Source organism: Apodemus sylvaticus, chromosome 12 (genome assembly GCF_947179515.1).
Source record: "Apodemus sylvaticus chromosome 12, mApoSyl1.1, whole genome shotgun sequence".
Classification (NCBI taxonomy): Eukaryota; Metazoa; Chordata; class Mammalia; order Rodentia; family Muridae; genus Apodemus; species Apodemus sylvaticus.
The window spans coordinates 23,385,166-23,412,453 of record NC_067483.1 but is presented as its reverse complement, the minus strand read 5'-3'; positions in this window follow the sequence as shown (position 1 = coordinate 23,412,453).

Genomic DNA, 27,288 nt, shown 5'->3' with positions numbered 1-27,288 from the left:
CCTCATAGCCCTAGCATTCCCCCTAACGGGTCATCCAGCCTACAATGAACCTAGGGGCTGCCCTCCCAGTGATGCTCCTAAGGCAATCCTCTGCTAATATGTCCAGCTAGACTTATATGTCTCCCTATGTGTATACTTTTGTTTGTGGCTTAGTCCCTGTGAGCTTTGTGGGGTCTGGTTGGTTGATAGTGTTTTTCTTCCTATGGGCTTGGAAACCCATTCGGCTCCTTCAGTCCTTGCCCTAACCTGTCCATTGGGGTCTCCACACATAGTCTGATGTTTGGCTGCATGCATCCACATCTTTATTGGTCAGGTTCAGGCAGAGTCCATCAGGGGACAGCTATACAATCCTCCTGTCAGTAAGTGCTTTTTGGCATCAGCAGATGCATCTGGGTTTGATGTCTGCAGATGGGATGGATCCCTAGGTGGAACAGTCTCTGTATGGTATTTCCTTCAGTGTCTAATCCACTCTGTCCCTGTACTTCCATTTGACAGGAGGAATTCTGGATTAATATTTTAGAGGTGGGTGAGTGGCCCCATCCTTCAACCAGGGACTGTGCCTATCAACTGGATATGATCTCTGCAGGTTCTATTTCCTCTTTGTTGGGTATTTCAGCTAATGTTTGCCCTCTTGGGTCCTGGGAACCACTGATCCCCTGGCATTTGAGATTTTCTAGTGGCTACTCCCAGTTCTTCTCCCCCACTGCTACTCACTTCATTTCAAACTCCTGACCCTCCGTACTTCTTCCCCATCTCCTCCCATATCTGAACTGCCCCCCCTTTCCCCTCTTCCTCCTCTCTCCCTCCCAGATCCCTCGTTACTTCTACCTCCCAATATTATTTTCTTTCTCCTTCTGAGAAGGACTGTGGAATCCACATTTTGGTGTGGTATCTTTCATCTTAAGTTTCATATAGTCTGTGAGTTGTATCATGATTATTCTGAGCAACTTTTGATCTAATATCCACTTATCTGTGAGTACATACCATGTGTGTTCTTTTGTGACTGGGTTACCATGCTCACGAGGATATTTTCAAGTTCCATTCATTTGCATACGAATTTCATGAAGTCATTGTAGTACTTCATTGTGTAAATGTACCACACGTTCTGTATCCTTTCCTCTGTTGAGGGACATCTGTGTTGTTTCCAGCTTCTGACTATTATAAATACAGATTTTATGAACATAGTTGAGCATGTCCTTATTATATATTGGAGTATCTGTTGGGTATATGGCCAGAAGTGCTATAGCTGGGTCCTCAGGTAGAGCTATTTTGCCCTTTAAATACTTCATAATTTTCTGTTTCTGCATAAAGAAAATCTATGCAGAAAACATGAAGACACTTTAAGGAAATGATTCCTGTATGTTACAATTGCAAGAGATTCAATTAATTAATTAACTTCTTAATTAATTAATTTAAAAACTGGAAAAACTTTGACATGACATTTTGGGATCTTCCAAAAGTGCAGTTGAGTTTATTTTCATCTAGCCATCTAATTCTGGGCATGCACCCTACCCTTAAGAATAGTTTATTTTCTCAGTGAGACTCCCATGGAGGAAACTAAATTTCAGTTTGCAAATGGTTGTCAGTTGGAGATAGCTTTAGGTTAGGGATGGCGGTTTGTGTCCCCTTCTGGTGCAGACCCTCCCAGGTGCTGTGTGCACTGCTCCAGTTTCTGAGTGCCTATGTATACTTCAATCTTGTTTATTCATTCAGAGGGCCTTGTTTTCTTCATGTGCCCCCTCCCCCTTTGCTTTTATACTCCTTTATCATTCTGTTTTATGGGGTTCCCTGAACCCTCAGGGAAGGGATATGATCTGATCAACACATTCCATTTAGCGCCAAATGTTCCAATCAAGGTCTTTCACTCTCCACTTAGTGTCTGGCTGTGTGTCTTGCTCTGGAGAGATGGCTCGGTGGTTAAGAACACTGACAGTTCTTCCAGAGGTCCTGAGTTCAATTCCCAGCAACCACATGGTGGCTTACAACCATCTGCAATGGGGTCTGATGCCCTATTCTGTTGTGTCCTAAGAGAGCAATTGTAAATAGGTAAAATAAATAAATAAATCTTTGAAAAAAAACGTCAAGTTTGTATATCTATGGAAAGCAATTTTTCTCTTCATATCTGGTGAGTTTGATTAATGTTACTTTTGGATGTGTCACTTGGTGGTACATAAAAAGGAAATGTCTGTGGCAAACACTGCCAACAATAGGGAAGATTAATGCTTAAACTCTGCACTAAAAGTGATAGGAAACTAAGTACTAGAGGAGAAGGGAAGTGATACAGTTTGGACTGCCAAGAATGTGAACTACAGAGTCTGAGGAATAGATGTCTGAGTGTTATTAGGAAATTGTTACAAAATAAATATGCTTTATCAAAGTTCAAGGAAAAGTGTTCTGAGATGCTGCAATGACAACAACCATTCCACGTGAGTTTCTACTTATACTATGTGGGAAAAACTGACAGGACAATATGTCTGTCTTCTCTTTGTAACAAATAGCTTTCTGTAACTGCTATAAGAAATGGTTATCAGCTTCCTCTCTGACAACTTTTGTTTGCTGTCTTAAGTAGAGCACAGCTCTGAAAAAAATGACCTCTGGTCCAAGTCAACACAATAGAGAATAGTTCTTTCTTGATATTTTAAAGAAGGCTCTGGTTTCTAGAATTTTCTGATGATCTTTGGTTCACCTCTTTATCCTCTGCATCTGATCTCCTTTTATGCATTCCTTTTCTTTTGTAAATAAATGAACTTAGATATTAAAAATTCATATCACTAAATTAAAGTAAACCGTTTAGGAAATTTATTCTACTTGTACCTATATCACCTCTTGTAGTAATATTAAGGTTGTTGTATGTGTAGTGTCACTCCAGAGATTTACCATAACTATATGTAAGTTTTTAATCAAAAGAGAATTTATTATATACTGGTGACAGATACTCATGGCAACAAGATTGCAAGTGAAAGCATTTCCAAGTGGTAGCATCTAGTCATACCAGTCCAAAGCTTATTAAGACAAACTGCACAAGATTACATGTATTCTTTCTATATGTAGACAGGGTTTAATTTTGGCATATATGTCTTGCAGTTGTGCTAGTCATTGGGAAGAGTAAAAAAAAAAAAGTTTGACTACAAAAGCAGCAATAAAGCCGGGCGGTGATGGCGCACGCCTGTAATCCCAGCACTTTGGGAGGCAAAGGCAGGCAGATTTCTGAGTTCGAGGCCAGCCTGGTCTTCAGAGTGAGTTCCAGGACAGCCAGGGCTATACAGAGAAACCCTGTCTAGAAAAAACCAAATCAAAAAAAAAAAAAAGCAGCAATAATAGTCTTATGGCATACTATCTTGCTAAATCGGCAAATTTTATAGTATTTTAATGTCTGGGAACAAAGGAAGTATGGTATTGGGACACTGCCTGTATATGCTAGGAGCATACATGTTAGAGGTAATTTTTGTATTTTTTGTTTTTTGTTTTTTTTTTATCTCTGAAGAGTGAAACCAAGAACAGGAAGTCTAAACTTTAAATGTAATGTTATCCATTAGAAGGGGGAATTCCACAGTATGGTGCTAAAACTATAGATATCGTTACAGACAAATTACTGCCTATAATTGTTAGCTTGAAATCAGAAATTAAAATTTTATGTCCATATATGATTAATGACAATTTTGTGATTATTTTCTAAGTAATGTTTTCTCATTAACTATTGTTTAGCCTTTTTAAATTTAAGTCTAACAAATTATATATTGAACTACTATTACACATTTCTTAGGGATATATGTGCATATTTATGACCCAAAAATATTTGGACATAATTACACATATATGAAGATACATATTAATTTTTAGAGGCAGCAGATATTATGTCAGGAAAAAGCAAAGTTGTTACTGTACAGATGGAAGATAATTGTAGGCTTATAATTGTTCAAAGTAGCATAATATATGCATGGTTAATTGTGGGAACTAATATTAATTGAACCAAAAGTGTTGGTTTGAGTAAAAATGGCCACCTAGATCAATCAGTAGTGGCACTATTAGGAGGTGTGCTCTAGATAGAGTGGATCAGTCACCCTGTGGCAAGCTCACCACTAGGGCTTGTGCAGAAACTCAAGCCAGATCTAGTGCCTCACAGTGTCTTTCTGGTGTTGCAAAGCTCACAACTTCTCTAGCACCATTTTTGCTTACATGCTGTCATGCTTCTAATGCCATGACTACAAATGACTAACCCTCTGAAAATATAAGCCAGCCTTAGTTTAAATGTTTTCATTTATAAGAGTTGCCATGGATAACAATATAAACACTAAGACATAGCTTATATGATTTAATGTTAGTCAGAAATCAGTAATAATTGTGTGCATATTTATAGACAATAGGTCATATGAATACTATATAGAGATTTCTGTAGATTAATTAAAAATATCAAGACCAGGGAGATGGGCCAGCAGGTAAAAATTTTTGCCACTAAGTCTGCCAACCTGATTTGAATACTTGAGAACCACACAGTTGAAAGAGGCAATAAACTCCCTTGGGCTAGTTTGACCATCTCTTATGCAGGTTGTGGCACATGAATAGCCAGAGAAATTTAGTGTGGTATCTAAAGTTATAGCTTACTTAGTAAACTACTTGCTCTACAAGCATGAGGACCTTTGCATGCATCCTCAATAGACACCTACAAACCCTCAGATATTGGTGCATATTGTAATTCCAGACCCGAAGAGAAAGATTAGAGTATACTGGGGTCTTGGTTGCCAGGTTCTATGTTGATTATTGTTTTTCATTGTTTGTTTTGTCAACTTCTGTAAGCTAGAGTCATCTTGGAAACAGGAGGCTCACCTGAGAAAATGTCTCCATTAGATGCCTCTGTGGGTATGATATTTTCTTGATTTTCGATTGATGTTAGAAGCACATGCATACTTCTCCTGGTTTCATGTCTAGGCAGTTTGTCCTGGGTTGTGTCACAAAGCAGGATAAGCACATCATGGAAAGATAGCCAGCAATGTTTCTCCATGGGTCTGCTTCAAACCCCAGCTCTTGGTTTCCATCTTAAGTTTCAGATTTAATTGTTTTTCTTTTTTTTTATGTAATGAGCTGTTAGGTAGAACTCTAGGATGAAATACATCTTATCTTCCCATATTAGTTTTGTTCATTGTATTTATCATAAGGACAAAAAGTAACTAACCTATTCTCTAAGCTCAGTAAGAGACCTTATCTCAGAAAACAAGGTGGCTAGCAATTGACATTGATATGTTCCTGCCAGATATACTCTTTCCATACACACTTTCACACACACACCTATATGATCTTGCCTTATACAAGTGTTATATTCAATACTAAAAGAAATTAGCATAATGCATGTTGCTGTCTTTACCAGATCCATTATGTGCAATTGAGTATGTCAGTTCAGAGATGCAAGAAAAGATAAGTTTTATATTTATGTGTACCAATTCTGTACAAATAAGTGTGAAGCAGAGCGACAAGAACACCAAAGAGAGGAGGGGACAAATCAATGAGAATTTGATCAAGGATTGGATTCTGGCTCAGGTTAATACAAAAGATAGGTAGAAACATACTTGAGCTCAGCTCAGTAATTTTGGTGTTGATGAAACCTGTGTGGATAGGAAGTGGCCTAATCTAGCCAAGGACTCATTATGAGGAACTCAATATAGAATTTCTGTTTCAGCTTCCCAAGAACAGAGACTTCAGGCAAAGGTCACCATGTCTGACTAGTTGTTGCAGCTTTTAAATTTCAATTCTTAGCCAATTATGGAAAGCTAGCTTGTCTTGTGACACAAGTCTCTGACAGTGTGTCTCCTGTGAATTCTCATATTTGCCTGTCTCTCTGTCTTTTTTTTCTCATATTTGCTTTTAACTGATCTCTGGAGCCACAATAGATTCAAATTGTTCAGTTATGACTTCTATGATTATTCACTTGCTCAGGAAAAATTAATTTATTTTTTGTTATTTTATTTATTTATATTTCAAATGTTATTCACCTTCCCAGTTTTTTCTCCACAAATTCCCTATCTCATATCCCTTCCCCTTGGTTCTCTGAGGGTGCTCCCCAACCCACCCACCCACTCCTGCTTCACTGCCCTAGCATTCCATTATGCTGGTGCATTGAGCCTTCACAGGACCCAAGACCTCCCCTCCAACTGATGCCAGATAAGACCATCCTCTGCTACATATGCAGCTGGCGCCATGAGTTCCTGCTTGTGTACTCTGTTTGGTGGTTTAGTCCTTGGGACCTCGGAGTTCAGGTTGGTTGAGGTACATTTTCAAAATAGAATACTATTCAGCTACTAAAAAACAATGACTTCATGAAATATTAATTTCTTTCACAAATATTCGATGATCCCCCTCAATCTAAGACACTGGCAAGGAAAGCTCTACAATATTTCATAATCTCTCCTTGGTTTTAGGAAGAGGAAGAGCTATTGTCTCCCACAGGTTTTGCCTTTATTTATACTCACTTATTTTTCTGGCAAGCTCTTCTCCCCTGAAGACATCTCCAGGAGTCATATGGCCTTGATGATGGAAAGAAGCAAGTAGAAATATCAGAAATCTGATACCACCTAGCTATGAATGTGCAGCATTAAATGAATAGTAAAGATTACCAAATCCTACACTGACAAGGAGCTGACTGAGCTCCAGACTGGCTTGTGTGTGTGTGTGTGTGTGTGTGTGTGTGTGTGTGTGTGTGTGTGGTGTGTGTGTGTGTGTGTGAAATTTTATACTGCATCCAGAGTGGAGGCATTTCAGATTAGTGTTAACTGGACTATTGCTGGTATATGGAATATTGACTAATTTTAAAGAGTTGGGAAATTTTGTACAAAACATATGTGTAGGGAATTGCACTGCAAGTATATTGATACAATGTCTGCCATCAAACTGCCCTTATGGCATTGATTGAAGTTTCGTGGCTTTAAAATAAGGAATAGCTACATGAACAAGTCAATTCAAAGCCAAATCAACACAATACAATAGAACAATTCATTTTGTTCTGAACAATCCATTTTGTACTGAAGTTTGTTAATGTCCTTCACAACTCATTGCCCAGTGTCTTGCAGGAAATGTACAAATATCATGTAGTTAGTTTAAAAAATCTTTAGCACAATATAAAACAATATTTTATCAAATTTGAATTTATAAAGCTTAATTTAAATGTCAAGTTAAAATATTTCAGATAATCAGCTCATAATTAAGAATAGCATTAATTATTTTTGAATCAGCCATTTATGTAAAGCTGATTCACCTACATCATATTGATAATTCAGCTAGGTATTCAACTATGTTTCCAAGAGTAGTTTTTAAACATTTATATATAACAATATCACATTTATCTGCATAAAAATTATTAAATACTTCTAATAAAATTCTCCAAATCATTTGTGTTAATGAGGAAATAAAAACATTATCAATATTGAGAAGGTCATTATTATTGCACTTCTCTTTTGTATTTACTGGACTTTTAGCCTTACCAAAAGACATTTGTCATATACAGGAATGACCTACTGGTATTATTATACTATGTAAATATCTAAGATTCCTCTGATGGGTTACTCAATTCATGATTACATTAATATTTAGAGAGAATTTACTAGAGAACTTTAAAACTTAGTATCTATAAACAAAAATATAAAATGTCAAATGTAAAAATAAAATAAAAATGTATTTACAGAAGCAATCATATACTGGAATATAAGTGGTGATTGATATTGAGCTAACTTGGGTGACTTGAAAGAGCTCTAAACTTGAGGTCATCTGGCCTTCATTGGGTTCAGGAATTTAAATTCTACTTGAAACTCAGTAAGCACAACAACATTCCAAATATTCCTGTGAAGACTTGATGCCCCAGTGTAGGGGAATGCCAGGGCAGAGAGGCAGGAATAGGTGGATGAATAGGGAACACTCTCATAGAAGCAGGGAGTAGAGGGATGGGATAGGGGGATTCTGGGGTGGAGCAACAGGAAAGGGGATAACATTTGAAATGTAAATAAAGACAATATCTAATTAAAAAAAAAGAACAATCTAACATCAGCATCTTAATTTTAAAAGTGTTTTACTTATAAAGGTTCAATGTGTTATTACCTTTTGATAAGCTATAGTTAAGACTTAATAGCTTTAATAACCACATGCAAATTGTCAACATAAATACACTTTACACTTTCATGTTTTATAACAAAAACAATTGAATAAAATGATAAACCGATGAACTAAAATTTCTACCAATTTAATACAGTTGGCTATAAAAGCTCAATATACCAAAGCAAAATATCCCCTTAAAAATATGTACGTTGAAGCTGGACAGAGGCATGGAAGGCAGGAGCATTTGCTGCTTTTGCAGAGGATCCTGACATGGTTCTCAACACCTACTTTAGGTGTCTACAAACTGTGGGAAACTCCAGTTGCTGAGGCTCTGACATACCTTTGGCATTCACTGGCACCTGCACATGCCTTACACCGAAAAGCAGGCACACAAATGTACATGCGAATACAAATTAAACACTTATAAAAATGTTCTGGATGCAGGTTAGAATTTATCACCCTAAGTTTCAAACATATTTATCAGTATATTTAAATTTTTTACTGGAATTGGAGATTTATATTAGTGGTAGAATGCTTGTATGGCATACAGAGATTTTATATTTGTTCTGTAACAACCACAAAGAAATAAATACCTAAGAAGTAATAATGAAGGGTAATCTAATTTTTAGCACCTATATCATATGTATTTATTTATTATCTTAGTTGTACAAACAGCTTCTGATGTATCCCAGGTTGGTTTTAAATTTACAATGTGGTCATAGCCGGTCCTGATTCTTCAAGTTCCACCTTCTTGTTCTTGTTTTGCTGGTATGCACCAACAAATTGGTCCTATTTATGAACTTCACCCATGTAACTTTAAGTTTCACAACAAACACTTAAAAATATTTACAGAATTAAGAATGCTAATCTGGGGAAGTAGTAAGCAGTATTATATTTTTATTTGATTCAATGAAGTGAAATGGAAGTAAACACAGATACATATACATTTTTTCTGACACCGATACACATTTAAAACTACCAAATAATATTGGATCCATTTAGTACTTACATGAAATTGCACAACCCCATCTGGCAATCTATATCAGATCCTGCTCTGAAGACATAAATACACGTCTTAAGCTAAGAGGTAGATATGTTCTTCTCTATCAGATAGTAGAATTTATGCACATAAAATGTGATTTGATCTTGGTGACAAAGTATGGTTCTAGAGTCCAATTTCTTAGGAAGTGGTGACATTTGCTATGAATTTATAAATTTTCTTGTAAAGAACTTTTAGTTATTCTAGCTAGAATGAGAAACAGAAATGCATATAGCAGAGCTTATGATATGCATTATAACACATTTCATTTGATATATATATATATATACATGTATATGTATACACATATATGTATGTACACACACATGTGCACATGTTTTATGTGTTTGAGAATGTATACCATTGTACGTAAAATACATTTCTGAATTTCCCATGTGCTAGAATAAATATTTTTAATGTGCTCATTTTTTGTCTGCCATGATAAGTACTTATAAAATCAGAGATTTAGTATAGGATGCATTAGTATTCTCACGTTCTGAAGGCTTAAAGTCTGCACTGAGATTGTGAAAACACTGTGTTTTCAGAGAGGAAAAACAGACTGGTCCTCTCTTCTCCTGTTCATAGGTTCGTGAAAATGCTCATCAATCCTCTGCAGATCTACACCTCCATTCCTCTGTTCTTACATAATATCCTCATTACCTCTATCAAGCACACATATTCTTTCTATTTTACAGCTGCTAGTTTGGAACTTTACATCTTGGTTTTGGAGAGTTAGTCCAGCAAGGGATCATTGTACATAGGTACCAGAAGGTAGAAACATACAGGGCATGGAGTTTATTATTTTACATAAGAAATGTCATAAATGTACTGGCTTAGACCAACTAATAATAGTTTTCTCACAGTTTGGAAGCTGGAAGCACAAAATCTTAGTGCTTGCAAAGACTTGATCACATGCACTGGGACTGTATCTCTTCTTTCCAGCTCTTTTGGCAGTCTGGTCTTAATGCTCTTAGACATTTCTCCATCTCTTTGATACAAGTGAGCTTCCTCCTGTGTTTCCTGATGACATTCTGCTTCTGGGTGTGTCTATTTCCATGACCACATTTCTCATTTTATGAGAAAATGAGTTACAGATAAATTAGCTTCACTATCAATCTTTGAATGTGATTATTCTATTAAAGTTATTGTTTTAAAACAAGACAATAGTTACTAGAGGTTAAGCCTTTAAAATATTTTTTTTAGACTTAACAATTCAACTCCAAAATGTCTAATGTATGTGTTGGGCTTGAACTCTAATTTGCTTGAAAAAAAAAAAGGGAACTTTGACTGTAACAAAATTACTTTCTTAATGACTACTGCAAGATGCTATTGACTCAAATTGTCTTTCATTTCCAAGAGAAAATAGTTTATTCTTGAGTCAAGCATAAGGGACTATTGCCTAGGAATGCTTGAGACAAGTTGACCTAGCATTTTTTATTCAAAATATTATAAACAATATGCAAGTATTTATGCATGTTCAATAATAAACATTCACATGATTTTCAGTATTTCTCAAAATTAAAATCACATAAAAATAATCATTAATAAGAAGGCTTTAAATTTTTCTGTAATGGTAAAATTATTATTTAGCCTTTTGAAACAGGATCTTATTCAGCTCAGATCGTCCTCTTAGCTCCAGATGTAACTGAAGATGACTTGACTTTAATTTTCTTACACTTTTCTCTGCCTCCTAAACACTGGAAGTACAGGCATGGGCCACCAATTTGTGAATTTCTGGTCCTAAACCCTCAGATTTCTAGTATTACAGGTAGGCAAGTCCTTTTCCAATTTAGATCCATTCTGAGTTTATCTGGATTCTTTATTCCTTAATATTTGTTTAAATGATTTATTCATTTTCATGTCTGGGCTGGGTTTGTTCTATGTGTTCATGCAATATATCTACCTTTTCAGATGTGTTCTTCTAACATCCCAGCCCTCAAAAGATATTAAATATTATCTAGAATGACAATATGTTGTAATAATATAAATAAAATATACAAAATGTTATGTAAGTTAATGTCAATTGTAGAGTCATAGAGAAGCTTGACACTATCATAGAACTGTATTAATATTCATGCCTGAACATGAAGTAGTTTCAGGAAAACTGCATATAAGAAATGCATTAGCTATAATAGGGCCTGTCTTCATTTCTAAGTCTAGAAAAGAAAAGAAACTTCAGTGAATTCAGCCTTGAAAGGAATTGCTAAGCTACATACCACTATTTCTTTATTCCCTAGTCTTTTTTCCTTTTCTTTTTTATATCAGAATGTTTTTCATGTTTTATTTATTTATTTGTTTATTTATTTATTTACACTACAGATTTTATCCCTGCCTCCCCCCAACCCTGCCCACCCTCCAACTGTTCCAGATCTCATACATCCTCCCTGCCCTGCTGTCTCCCTGAGGATGTGCTCACCCTCAATCACCCCACAAGACCTCTAAACTCTCCGGGGCCTCCAGTCTCTTGAGGGTTATGTGCATCTTCTCTGACTGAACACAGACCAGCAGTCCTCTACTGTATATGTGTTGGGGGCTTCATTTCAGCTGGGGTATGCTGCTTGGTTGGTGGTCCAGTGTTTGAGAACTTTTTTAAAAATGTAAAACATCTTAAAAAGTAGTGAACAGTGGGGAGGGGAAAGGGTTACGGTTTTTTTTTTTTTTTTGGTGGGGGGGGACCAGGAAAGAGGACAACATTTGAAATGAAAGTAAGGAGTATATCTAATAAAAAGTAAATAAAAAATAAGTAGATTGCTATAAGATTGAATTCTGGAATTAGGTTTGTTCTCACAACCAAGCTGAGGAGGTGGGTTTTCTTTCTTTTTCTTTCTAAAAAGAGAAATAAAAGAGAGGGAATTAAGGGGAACAATATAGAAAAGTGTTTTGAAATTCTAAAGATATATTTAAAACAAACATATTTATAGAAGCATAATTACATCAATTTTTCTTTTCTAGATTTATTATCAAAAGAATTCAGTATAGTCATAGGTTTAAAATAACAGAAATTTCAACCTTTTAATTATGTTTTTTATTTGTTTATTTGTTAAAGATGAGAGGAATCAATAGAAATTAGATAAATGTAAAATTTTCTGTAAGTGCTACATTTAGATTCCTTCTTTTTTGTCTTTAACAAATAGCTATTTTTTTTGTGTTTTCTTTCTTTTTCTCTCTTCTTTCTTTCTTTTTATTAAATGAGAATTCTTTCTGTGGGATGAACTTAATTCAGTGCATATGTCTGGGCTTTCCTTCCAATGGTTGATTAATACTGAAATGCTGCTATGTCATGAATATACTCAGAATTGCAGTTCATTCCTGACTAATGTGAAAACTTCACAATCATTTATTATTTTTTTCAGGGAAAAGATTCAAGGATCTCCCCTACACCACTTGGTATATACAATGTATTCTTAAGTATAAGCCACCTATGTTATATATCAATGGACCATGTTCCTAATACATAACACTGTACATATTCAGGAGCTCTTCATTTCAACATTACAAACTGGACTTTCTTCTCTTGTAATCGCTATCAGTCTGTCTTCTAGATGGATATTTTAGACTCTAAATGTGTAGAGTAATAACAAACTCTTATTTTCATTTGCCTGAATTATTTTATTTACTGATGTCCAGGATCACTCTTCAGACAAGACTTCATTTATGACCTGATATCTTCCAACTGTATAATGTACAACATATTCTCTCCTGCAGCATCTTGACTGTTGTGAATGTGTAATAAATAAGTGGTCATAAGACTCCAACTATATCTCCAAATATTAATTTGATTTCTTTTGGGTCATGTAGGTGACAGTGTAATTACTGTTCCATATTACGGTTGATAGATTTTTAATTTTCAAATGATTCCTATAATGACTATACTCATATTCTTAGTGATGTACATTCCTAAATGGACTATGTACTCTTAAGGCCATGCATTCAAGTTGCTTTTTAACTATATACTCTTGCATACTTCCATACAAATACACACCCTGGGTTGTTCAGAGAATGAATACTACATGCTCTGCTGATAGCATGATAATGACTTTTACATTATCTGTTGTTATTTGGTTTGAAACTGATTATCATATCAGAGTTATTGTGATGTTGTCTTTGAGAGAATTAAGGCCTTCAGCTTAGTAACTTGCTCCTGGTGTGTGTTTCCCAGAGTTTTGATGCTCCCTTTTAATGCTAACACTTCTGCAGCTTACAGACATACCCTAAATTTCAACTTGATCAAATCTTTTCTCTAGATTAGTGCAGTTGGATGCAGGTTATTAAATGGTCATTAGGTCTTTAGGAACTTACTCTCATTGTAACAAGCCAGTCAGCTTGATTTACATGATTTGTGATGGAACATGATTAATGCCTTAGTGATACAATAAAAGGCCAAGTTCACACAAAAAAGAATTCTTTGGTTGTGTAACTGCTCTCCAAACCCCTCTATCCCACTGTGAGTTATGTGTAAAATGCAGGTTATGAAGAACTCAATATCTTTCAATAAAATAAAGAATAATCAATTCAGTCCAACTGAGAAAAAATGGCTGATAATATTATATGGTGATTGAAATCTTGTAGCAAGGACTAAGCAGAACAAAGAGCTTCCATATTTTTAGGATACTAAGGGAAGGTGGTAGTTGTCAGCTGAGGCTTGGAACAAGAGAGAAAAGGAAACACCATTGTTATATAACCAGTTGAAAACACATGTAAAGAAATGTGAATGAATTTCTTGTACAGAAAGTGGTGTGCTTGGGACCAGCACTCGCGGGAGTGGGGGGCTCTTCTTTTTTGTTCTTCTTTTTTTTCCTTTTTGTAAATTTATTGATATATTTATTTACATTTTAAATAATTTCCCCTTTTCTGGACCCCCACTCCCCAAAAGTCCCATCAGTCCCCTTCCCTCCCCCTGTTTTCCCACCCAACCCTTCCCACTTCCCTGTGATTTTGTTCTATACTGCTTCACTGAGTCTTTCCAGAACAAGGGGCCACTCCTCCGCTCTCCTTATACCTCATTTGATGTGTGGATTATGTTTTGGGTATTCCAGTTTTCTAGGTTAATATCCACTTATTAGTGAGTGCATACCATGATTCATCTTTTGAGTCTGGGTTACCTCACTTAGTATGATGTTCTCCAGCTCCATCCATTTGCCTAAGAATTTCATGAATTCATTGTTTCTAATGGCTGAATAGTACTCCATTGAACACTATTAAAAATAGGGTACAGAGTTAAACAAAGAATTCTCACCTGAAGAACTTCATATGGCAGAGAAACACCTTAAAAATGCTCAACTTCATTAGTCATTAGGGAAATGTAAATCAAAACAACCCTGAGATTTCACCTTACACCAGTCAGAATGGCTAAGATTAAAAATTCAGGAGACAGCAGGTGTTGGCGAGGATGTGGAGAAAGAGGAACACTCCTCCACTGCTGGTGGGGTTGCAAATTGGTACAACCACTCTGGAAATCAGTCTGGCGGTTCTTCCAAAAACTGGGCACCTCACTTCCAGAAGATCCTGCTATACCACTCCTGGGCATATACCCAAAAGGTTCCCCAGCATGTAATAAGGATACATGTTCCACTATGTTCATAGCAGCCCTATTTATAATTGCCAGAAGTTGGAAAGAACCCAGGTATCCCTCAACAGAAGAGTGGATGCAAAAAATGTGGTATATATTTTTTGTTCTTCTTGAGGCAGCAGAGGGAAAAGAACATCGGCTGGCGGGTGTGTGTGTAAGATTTTGTTTTAAGAGAATAGGGGGTAAGACTGTTTTATAAGATATTTAGGGTTGCTATATAATAAAAAGTTTACTTATCTAGGTCTAAGTTACTATGCTATTGTAGCTGACCTGCCTACTGTGTTCCTCTGAGGCCAGGGACTGCAATCTCTGGCACTTAGCACTTCTTCCTCAAACCACAAAGGATTAAGTAAATAGCCTTTGTACAAGACAAAGAAACCCCCTGCCAAGGCTGGCCACAAACACCACTTTCTGTAGGGTCAATGCTTTGTAATGTCTTGTTTCTTAAAATATTATTAGAATTGGATGTGTTATATAATATTCATTTCCTCTATAAACTACATACATGGGCTTCAGGCCAAGAGCAAAGCTAAGGTGAATTCATGGTCTTGTACATACCCAGGATCAAACTGAATCAAAGCATTGGTCCTACAATGTATCAAGCTTCATTTCATTTGTGAGTCCTATTGCTCAGCTTTATAAAAAAAAAAAAAAAGGTCATTATTTCAACTAAGTCAAGATCCTAAAATTCATTTAGCTTCAACATCATGGAAAGAAAATTTTCTCTTTTATCTTGAAAACTTAAGTGCTACAGAGTAAAAGCAATATCAGATGACTGATGAAACTTCTCAGCAAGATAACTTTTTTGATATTTGTGCTATGGAATCTACCTGCTTCTACAGTTCTTTGAAAAAGTTAAATAAATACTATACTTTTCATGTATTTTAATGTTTTCTTTATTCTAAAAAGTAGCATTTGAAAGTGTCTAAACAGTTATCACTTAAAAGGATTTGTCTTAATATTTGTGTGCTTATATTTCAGTTTATTTATGTGCATTTATATCTGCCTGAGTGTCTGAATATTCATCATGTACATCAAAAGTTTGTGGAAAGCAGAAGATGTTTATGGATCTCCTTGAAATTCTGGTAGAGTTAGTTGTAAGCTGCCAGTTGTGCTGCTTGGAATCTAACCCAAGTTCTCTGTGATAATAGCAATTCTCTTAATGCCTGATCCATCTCTAGAGGTCCTGGTTTGTTTTAAAGACAGTGTCTCATAAAGCTCATGGTGGCTTTGAATATGCAATGCAGTGAAACACAAATTGAATATCTTGAGTGTCACGCTTTGCTACCTATGTGCTGGTACTACAGATAATGTCTCCCATATGCTCAACCCTGACAAATTTTTGAAATGAGGCTTTCAATCCTGACTGTTGTATATCTTTTTATGAATTGTTTTATTATTATTATTATTATTATTATTATTATTATTATTTCTTAATCATTTTGTTTGTTTACATTTCAAATGTTATCCCCCTTCTTGGTCTTCCCTTTGGAACATCCCACCCCATCCCCCTCTCCTTTGCCTCTAAGAGGGTGCTTCCCCATTTACTCACACACTCAGGTCTCAGCCTTCTAGCACCCCTCTTCTATGGGGCATCAAGCCTCCATAGGAACACTGATGCAAGATGAGGTTGTCTGTTGCTATATTTTTCCAACCCAATTACCCGGTTAAGGAAATCTAAACTCAATCACTAACAATACAAGCTATAAGCCTAGATTGGGCAGATCTCCCACTATACTACTCTATTCCCATCCAGTTTATTCAATATAACTTGTGCTTTCTCCAGGCCATGACCTTCTTTCTCTCTGCAGCCTCTCCATTGATCCTTCATAGCTCCTCCCTGTTCCCCCTAAAAGGGCAGTCCCTTTCTCCTCCCCCAAACTCTCAGATCCTTCCCCTTCCTCCTGCTTAATCATTGGCTCAAGCCTTTATTTGAAAAGTTAAGGAGGGGAGAAGGTTTACAAGGCAACTCCTCATCTGCAGCCCCACTGAGGAGTGGAATTAGCATTAAAATACAAGGCCAGGGCTATCTTCAACAGATGTCCTCTGCTGCAAATGTAGCAGAAGCCATAGACCCATCCATGTATACTCTTTGGTTGGCAGTTTAATCCCTGGGAGCTCTGGGGTGTTCTGGTTGATTGATCCTGTGGCTCTTCCTATACAGTTGCAAACCCCTTTAGCTCCTTCAGACCTTACCCTAACTCTTCCATTGGGGTTCCCAGGTTCAGTCCAATGGTTGTCTGTGAATATCTACAAATGTCTTATGTGCTGGCAGAGCTTCTTAAAGGACAGACATACCAGACACCTGTGTGTAAGCACATTTTGGTAGCAGCAATAGTGTTAGGTCAGACATTCTCTGGATGGCCTTTCTTTCAGCCTCTGCTTCATTTTTGACCCTGCATTTCATTTAGACAATGACACTACTGGGTTAAAATTTTTTAAATGGATGTGTTGCACCATCCTTTCACTGGAGGCCATGTCTATATACTGGAGGAGGTCTATCCAGGTTCTATCTCCCAGCTGTTGGGTATTTAGGATAAGGTCATACCCATTGGTTCCTGGGAGCCTCTAGTATCCTTGGAATCTGGGATTTTCTAATGGATCCTCATGTTCTTCCCGCCCGCCCTGCTACTTATTTCTATTCCTTCTCCTGTCCCTCTGGACTTCTCTCCTGTCTCTTGCTGCACATGGTTCTGCCCTCCTTTTCTTCTTCCATCTCTCCTCTCCCACCTAGATCCTTCCCTTCCTCTGCCTCCTGGGATTGTTTTGTTTCACCTTTATGCAGGTTGAAGAATCCACACTTTGGCCTTCCTTCTTGTTAACCTTAATATGATCTTTGAGTTGTATCATAGGTATTCTGAGCTTTTGGGTTCAGTGAGTACAAAGCATGTATTTCTTTTGGGTCTGGGCTACCTTATTTAGGATAATACTTTCTAGTTCCCTCTGTTTGTGTACAAAGCTCATGAAGTCATAATTTTTAACAGCTGAATAGTATTCCATTGTGTAGAAATACCAGATTTTCTGTATCCAGTCTTCCACTGAGGGACATCTAGGCTGTTTCCAGTTTCTGGCTATGATAAATAGGGCTATGAACATAGTAGAACACATGTCCTTGTTTTGTGTTGAAGCATTTTTGGGGTATATGCCACGGAGTGGTATAGCTGGTTCTTCGGGAAGAGCTATTCCTAATTTTCTAAGAAACTTCCAGACTGATTTCCATAGTAGTTGTACAAGCTTGCAATCCCACCAACAATGGATAAGTTTTCACCTCTCTCCACACCCTGGTCAACTTCTGCTGTCATCTCAGTTTTTATCTTAGCCATTCTAACTGGTGTGAGGTAGAATATTGGGGTCGTTTTCATTTCAATTCCCTGATAACTAAGGGTGTTGAACATTTATTTAGGTGCTTCTCAGCCATTAAGATTCCTCAGCTGATAATTCTTATTTAGTTCTGTACTCCATTTATTAATAGGGTAATTTGGTTTTCCAGAGTCTAACTTTTTGAGTTCCTTATATAATTTGGATATTAGCCCTTAAAGATCTTTTCCCAATCTGTTGGTTGCTGATTTGTCCTATTGATAGTGTCCTTTGTCTTACAGAAGACTTTCAGTTTAGTAAGGTCCCCTTTGTCAATTATTGATCTTAGAGCTTGAGCCATTAGTGTTCTGTTCAAGAAATGTTCCTCTGTGGTGATGTATTTAATGTTCTTTTCCACTTTATCTTCTATTAAATTCAGCTTATCTGGTTTTATGTGGAGGTCTGGGATCCAACTGGACATGGACTTTGTGCAAGTCATTAACTGTGGAACAATTTGCATTCTTATACATGCAAACCACCAGTTGGAACAGCACCATTAGTTGTAAATGCTTTTTTCCTCACTGTATGGTTTTGGCTTCTTTATGAATGATCAAATGACCATAGGTGTTTGGGTTTATTTCTTGGTCTTCAATCCTATTGTATTGATGAACCTGTCTGACTCTGTACCAATAGCATGTGAATTTTATCACTTTTGCTCTGTAGTACATCTTGAGTACAGGTATGACGATTCCCCCAGAAATTCCTTTATTGTTGAGAATTGTAATCTCAACCCTGGGTTTTTTCTTATTCCAGATGAATTTGAGAGTTGCTTTTCTCTGTGAAGAATTGAGTTGGAAATTTTGATGATGATTACATTGAATCTGTAGATTGCATTGGGTAAAAAGGCTATTAATTTTAACCATGCATGAACATGGAAGTTCTTTCCATCTCCTGTGGTCTTTTATTTCTTTACTTGGAGACTTGAAGAACTTGTCATATAGATCTTTCACTTGCTTGCTTAGAGTTACCCCATAATATTTTATATTGTTTATGACTATTGTAAAGGGTGTTGTTTCCTTAATTCCTTTCTCAGTCCATTTATTTTTTGTAGATAAAGTCCACTGATTTTTTCTTAGTTAATTTTATATCCAGCCACTTTGCTGAAGTTGTTTATTAGATGTAGAAGTTTTCTAGTAGAATTTTTGGAGTCGCTAATGCATACTGTCATATCATCTGCGAATAGTGATACCTTGACTGCTACCTTTCTTATTTGTATTCCTTTTACCTCCTTTTGTTGCCTAATTGCTCTGGCTAGAACTTAGGGTACTATATTGCATAAATAGGGAGAGCTATTGAATAAATAGAGAGACCAGAGAGCTGGTCTTGTCTCTGGTTTTAGTGGGATTATTTTCAAGTTTCTCTTTATTTAATTTTATATTGGCTGTTGGTTTGCTGTACATTGCTTTGTTATATTTAGGTTTGTGCCTTGAATTCCTGATCTTTCCAACTATTTTAACATAAAGGTGTGTTGTATTATGTCAATGGCTTTTTAATTATCTATTGAGATGATCATGCGATTTATTTTGTTTGAGTTTGCTTATATAGTTGATAGTGTTGATAGGTTTTTATATATTGATCCATCCCTGCATACCTTGGATGAAGCCTAATTGATCCTGGTAAATGATTGCTTGGATGTGTTCTTGAATTCAGTTTGAGAGACTTTTATTGCAGAATTTTGCATCAATATTTACAAGCAAAATTGGTCTGAAGTTCTCTTTCTTTGTTGGGTATTTGTGTGGTTTAGATATCAGTATAACTGTGGCTTCACAATCTGAATCAGATTATACTCCTTCCATTTTATTTTGTGGAATAGTTTTAGAATTATTAATATTATGTCCTCTTTAATGATCTCATTGAATTCTGTGCTAAAATCATCTTTCTCTGGGCTTTTTTTTGGGGGGGGAGGCTGGGAAGTTTTTATGATTCTTTTCTATTTCATTAGGGGATATAGTCCTGTTTAGATAGTTTACATGCTCTTGGTTTAACTTTGGTATGTGTTATCTGTCTAGAAAATCATTCATTTCATCTAGGTTTTTCAGTTTGGTTAAGTATAGGCTTTTGTAGTAGGATTGGATGTAATTTTTTGAATTTACTTGGTTTCTGTTATATCTCACATTTCATTTCAGATTTTTGTTAATTTTTATATTGTCTCTGGGCCTATAGTTAGTTTGGCTCAGGGTTTATCTATCATGTTGATTTTCTGAAAGATCCAGCTCTTAGTTCCACTGATTCTTTTTAATCCTCTTTGTTTGTATTTGTTTGATTCAGGCCATGAGTTTAACTATTTTCTGCCCTCTACTTCTCTTGAGTGTGTTTGCTTCTTTCTATTATAGAGATTTCAGATGTGTTTTAAAGTTGCTAGTGTAGGATCTCTTCAATATTTTTTTTAATGAATGTACACAGATCTGTGAATTTTCCTTACCACTGCTTTCAATATGATCCATAAATTTGGGTATACTATTCCTTCATTAACATTAAATTCTCAAAAGTCCTTATTATCTTCTTTTATTTCATCACTTGCAAAGTTATCAATGAATAGAGAGTTATTCTGATGGTAAGAGTATATGAACTTTCCTTTTTTTGTTGTTGTTATTGAAGACCAGCTTTAGTCCATGGTGATCTCATAGAATGCATGGGATTATTTCCATCTTCTTGTATCTCTTGAGGCTTGTTTTGTATCAAATTTTATAGTCATACTCTTTTGTTATAAGGTGAAATGTTCTGTAGATATCTATGAAATCCTTTTGGTTCATTACTTCTGTTAATTTCACCATGTCTCTGTTTAGTTTCTGTTTCCATGATCTGTTTATTAGTGAGAGTGGAGTGTTTAAGTCTCCCATTATTATTGTGTGAGGATCAATTTGAGCTTTGAGTTTCAGTAACATTTCTTTCACATATGTGTGTGGCCTTGTGTTTGGGGCTTAGATGTTCAGAATTGAGAGTTCATCTTGGTGGATTTTTCCTTTGGTGAGTATGAGGTGTGCATCCCCTTATTTTTTGATAACTTTTGTTTTCAAGTATATTTAGTTGAATATTAGAATAGCTACTCCATCTTGTTTCTTGTGACCAGTTGTTTGGAAATGTTTTCCTAGGCTTTTCCTTTGAGTTAGTGTCTGTTTTGGTCACTGATGTATGTTTCCTGTATGCAAAAATAAAATAAAATAAAAAAGTGCTGGGTCCTGTTTACATTTCCAATATTGTAGCCTATGCCTTTTTCTTGGAGAACTGAGTCCATTGATGTTGAGAGCTATTAAAGACCAATTATTGTTGATTCCTGTTATTTTCATTGTTAGTGGTTTCATTATCTTTTTGTGGCTCTCTTGTTTTTGATTTGTTCTAGATGATTAATTTCTTGTTGGTTTTAGAGGGGGAAGAGGAGTAGTTTCTCTCTTTGTGTTTAAATTCTCCTCGTATTCTTTGTATGGCTGCGTTATTAGAAAGATAATGTTTAAATTTGATTTTGTCATGGAATATCTTGGTTTCTCCATCTATGGTGTTTGAGAGTATTCCTGGGTATAGTGACCTAGGTCAGTATCTGTTGTCTCTTAGGGGCCTGTATGATATCTGTCCAAGATCTTCTTTCTAGCTTTTAGGGTCTCTTTTGGGATGTCTGGGTAAATCTGACAGTTTAACATTTATGTTACTTGACCTGTTCCCCTTACCTCTTTTAATATTCTTTCTTTTTTGTGTATTTAGTGTTCTGATTATTATGTGATGGGAAGAATTGCTTTTTTGGTAAAATTTGTTCTTTGTTCTGTAGGTTTCTTGTATATGTGTGGACATCTCTTTCTGTAGGATGGGAATGTCTTCTTCTATAACTTTGTTGAAGTTGTTTCCTGGCTCTTTGCATTGGAAATCTCTCTCTTCCATTCCTTAGCAAGCCCCAATTAAATTTTGTCCTATTAAGAGTTGCCTTTCTCATGTTTTCTATTCACAGCAGTAAAACTAAAACAGTAGTTGATACGAGGGACTGGGGTATTGCTGTGGTAGGCCTGACCCTGCTTTTATTTGGAATAATATGGATTTGGGGACTTAGGATTTGAAAAGAACTGGAATGTTTTAAGTGGGGCTTAACAGGCGATCATAGTAGGAATATAAAAGACATTCTTTACTGAGAATAATTTAACCTGTGCAGACCTGGTCCAAGAGGTTTCAGTGGAGAATGTCAATATGTGGCATAGAGACTGTTTTGTGGGATTTTGTTGAAGAGTAGGGTTGATTTTTGCTATTGAATAAAGAGTTTAGCTGAGGCAAAGATAAAGACATTTATATTAATCACATTGACAAAGGAAAGCTCAAAAAAGCCCAGCATTGATTTTGTTCTCTGGTTAAGTCTCATGAAGAACATTTTGAACAAGCATAGCAAGGTGAGAAAGGTAAAATATTCAATGTATGTTACTAAAGGGACAGCATAAAGTGAAATGGAATTGAATGCTCTGTTTAAGTTTAATTAATGGAGCAGTGAACTTGGGGCCAAATCCTATCCAGTTACATTTTGGTGCAGGCATGGCAATACAAACCTTTAATCCTAGGAGGCAAGGGAAAGCAGATGTCTGATTTCATAGCCAGCCTAGAACATGGTAAGTTTCAAGTGAAGAAAAGTCCAGGCTTGGTGGACCACATTTTTAATCCCAGTGATTTGGAGAAAGACATGCCAATCTTTGAGTTCAAAGTCAGTCTACACATCAAATTCAAGGACTGCCATGCATAGGCAGTGAAGGAAATCTAGTAAAAATGTAATAGAACAAGAGGGTTATATTACAGTTGCAGCATGCAGAACTCAGCAGCTTTGGCCACGTGGCTCTGGCTTTAGAATCCAGAATAGAAGGAACTACTGGGAAAAGTGATGCTGGTTAGCGGAGTTAAGACATTACTGGTGATTATCAAGAGATCAGTATCAATGAGGTAAAAATCTTCTGAGAACTGTTTTCTGAGATCACAAAGAAGCTGTGTTCCAGAGATAGGCAAGGTTAACCTCATGCTGCAGCTGTACTTGGTAATGTATGAGAGTCACCCAGGTGGTACTGGTTTTGAAGGCATGAAAGGGGGCATGAAGAGGAGCTGAGGAAGGGCTTTGGTGAAGGTGCAAACTCAGTTGCTGTTGATGGCCCAGGAATGAAAGAGTCAAGCAAATAATTTGTGTCTTGGCACCATGAAGAGAGCCTATGAGAGGTGACTAGTGAAGTCTAGTTGCAGCAGAAGACCCCAGTGTATTTTAGATTCCAGTACTGTGGGATGGTCACAAGAAAACAGCATCAGCAGTGGTTTGGATCACCCTGAATTTAGAGTGCTAGAGATGGCAGAGCTGGAGAAGTGATGCCATCACTTTGGAGGAGCCCAGAAGATCATGTGTGGATCTCAGACATTGAAACAAGAAACTGTAACATTGAAGTTGTCTTGGAGATCACAAGAGATGTCAGAGACATGGGCTATTTTCTGAGGAATGTTTTTAACAGGGAGTGAAACCAGCTCAGGGGAAAGAAGTTTGTGGTAGTCAACAAAGAATAAAAAGGATGTGGAGATCTGAAAACTTCCTTGAAATCAGAAATGGAAATGCAGTGTTGGAAATCACCTAGATGGTTTCCTGTCTTGCTTTGGGGATTACAGTTAAGTGATTGGATGAAATCTCAGAAGACACTTCGAACTTTGGATTTTTAACATTGTTGAGTCTGTTATAGACTAAGGGTACCTTTGAGGTTGGACTAAATATATTTTGCATTATACTATGTTTAGGTATGGTCCCCATAGACTCATATGTTTGAACAAGTCTATGGAGGCCAGGGAGGGTAATTTGATGGTTTGTATATTCTTGGCCTAGGGTGTGCCACTGTTAGAAGATGTGGCCCTGTTGAAGTAGGTGTGTCACTGTGGCTATGGGCATTATGACCCTCATCCTAGCTGCCTGGAAGCCAGTATTCTGCTAGCAGCCTTCAGATAAAGATATAGAACTCTCAGTTCCTCCTGCACCATGACTGCCTGGATGCTGCCATGCTCCCACCTTGATGATAATGGACTGAACCTGTGAACTTACAAGCCAGGCCCAATTATATGTTGTTCTATTAAGAGTTGCATTAGTCATTTTCTTAGTCAGAGTTTCTATTCCTGCACAAATATCAAGACCAAGATGCAAGTTGGGGAGGAAAGAGTTTATTCAGCTTACACTTCTATATTGCTGTTCATCACCAAAGGAAGTCAGGATTGGAACCCAAACAGTTCAGGAAGCAGGAGCTTATGCAGAGGCCATGGAGCGATGTTACTGGCTTGCTTCTCTTGGCTTGCTCAGCTTATTTCTTTTTAATAGAGCTCAGAACTACCAGCCACAATGGGTCCTACCCTCTTGATCACTAATTGAGAAAATGCCTTATAGCTGGATTTTATGGAGGTATTTCCTCACCTGAAGCTCCTTTCTCTGTGATAACTCCTGCTTGTGTCAAGTCAACACACAAAGCCAGTCAGTACAGTCACAGTGTCTGTTCACAGCAGTAAACCACTTAGACAGCTTGTGAGCCTGCTTGTGGTGGAGTTCTTGGGGGTCAAGCAGTTTCTGTGTATGGGAGGATGTCTGTACCTCTGGCTCTGCCACAGACCAAGTTGTGGGCTCGAAGAAAGATGTGTCTCTGGCAGGGCCAGACATATAGGATCTGCCTCTACTGGAAACTGTGGAGGTCCCAGTTAGGCCAGATATTAAGGTGCTGGGTTGTGTTTCTCAACTGTGAGCCTGGTTATGTTGGATTACCTGGGAGACAAGCTGTCTCTGACTGAGGGAGAGGTTGTGGACACCAGCTTTTGAGATTTACATTTCAACTTTGCTTTAGTTATTTATCTTAAAACATAGTGAAAATAAGCATGGAAAATTTCAGGTATAAATAATAAAATGTCTTCAATAACATAATAAGGATCATAAGATATTGCATGAAAATGTTTATTTTCAATAAAAATAAAGTTGTAAAAAAAGACACCCAAACTTGAAAAATGGAGTATATAAACAGAATATTGTAATAGAATATATATAAACTTATATGAATATATATATAAACTTATTTCGAAACATTTGAATTAAAAACAATTGTTTCTGACTTTCACATATTCATTGGTTTTTCTATTGTCTGTCTGTCTGTCTCTCTCTGTGTGTGTGTGTATGTGTGTGTGTGTGATATCAATAACCTATACCATAAATGAAAGAAAGGTATGTCAAATGGAATAATAATTTGCCTTTCTGCTTGGAGGTAATGTCCTGAATTTATTACCCTATCTGCTAAACAATGTCTTCTCACCTTTCAGCCTATGAAAGGATGGCAGAATAGAATCATGCTTCATACAGCAGCGCACCTTTTGAACTTCCCTTGTGCTCTAAGAACATTATCTTTTCTCTTGTGATAATTCTAAATTTCAGCTCTTCACTTTGTGATGTTACATCTTTTGCCATCTGCAATGACCTAAATGTACTTTTGTGTGTCTTCTTTATTTTCTTATAGAGACAACCATGATAACATTTAAATATCTATAAATTATTAAATTAATGAGATTCCCTAAGAATGTTTCTACATTTTTATAATTTTCAAATTTTGCTATCATATTATGATGTATTTCTTGGGAAAATAAGTATAATTTGATGCTTACAATCACTTGATAGTCCTATTTTGAATGATAGGATTGTTTATACCACTAGGTGTCATGACCTGTGGTTTAGCTTTAAAAACATAAATATATAACATATGATAAGTTCTCGTTTCAATAGAAATGCTAATGCAGATTGATGTTAAATATTTGATGAATGTCTTTTTATTTATCTATTTTTTATTGGATATTTTTTATTTACATTTTAAATGTTATCCCCTTTCCTGTATTTCCCCTCTGGAAACCCCTTACGCATCCTCCCTCCCCCTGTTTCTATGAGGATGCTTACCCACCCACCCACCTACTCCCATATCCCCACCCTTGCCATCTCCTACACTTGGGCATCAAGCCATCACAGGACCCACATCCTCTCCTCCCATTGATGCCCTACAAAGCCATCTTCTGCTTCATATGCGACTGGAGCCATTAGTCCCTCCATGTGTACTCCTTGGTTGGTAATTTAGTCCCTAGGAGCTCTGGAAGATCTGTTTGGTTGATAATGTTGTTCTTTCTATGGAGTTACAAACCTTTTCAGCTCCTTAAGTTCTCTAATTCCTACAGTGAGGACCCAGGGCCCAGTCCAATGGTTGGTAGCAAGCCTTCCCCTCTGTATTTGTCAGGCTCTTGCAAAGCATCTCAGGAGACAGCTATATCAGGCTCCTGTCAGCAAATACTTCTTAGCATCTGCAATGCTGTTTGTATTTGATATCTGTATATGAGATGGATCTCCAGGAGGGGCAGTCTCTGGATGGCTTTTTCCTTCAGTCCAAGCTCTAAACTTTGTCTCCATATTTCCTCCCCTTGGATACTTTGTTCCCCCTTCTAAGAAGGTCTGAAGCATCCATACCTTGATCTTCCTTCTTCTTGACCTTCATGCTGTCTGTGAATTGTATCTTGGGTTTTATGAGCTTCTGGGCTAATATCCACTTATCAGTGAATACATACCATGTGTGTTCTTTCATGATGGATTACCTCACTCAGGATGTTTTCTAATTCCATTCATTAGCATAAGAGGTTCATGAAGTCACTGTTTTTAATAGCTGAGTAGTACTCCATTGTGTAAATGTTATTAAATCAAACAAACCAGTAGCCTTTATCTACTCAAAGGATAAACAGGCTGAGAAAGAAATTAGGGAAATGACTCCTTTCACAACAGTCATAAATAATGTAAAATACCTTGGCATGACACTAACTAAGCAAGTAAAAGATCTTTATGACAAGAACTTTAAGTCTCTGAAGAAAGAAATCAAAGATCTCAGAAGATGAAAAGATCTCCTAAGCTGGTAGATTAACAGTATTAATATAAAAGGAATGGCCATATTATAGAAAGCAATCTACACATTCAATGCAATCCCCATCAAAATTCCATCTCAATTCTTCAAGAGCAATTTGAAAATTCATTTGGAATAACAAACAAACCAGGATAGTGAAAACTATTTTCAACAATAAAAGACCTTCTGGGGTAATCACCATCCCTGACCTAAAGGTATATTAAAGAGCATTAGTAATAAAAACTGCATGCTATTGGTACAGAGACAGGCAGGTATATCAATGGACAGGTATTAATAGTCTCCCAACCAAAAAAGCCCAGGACCAGATGGGCTTAGTGCAAAGTTCTATCAGAACTTCA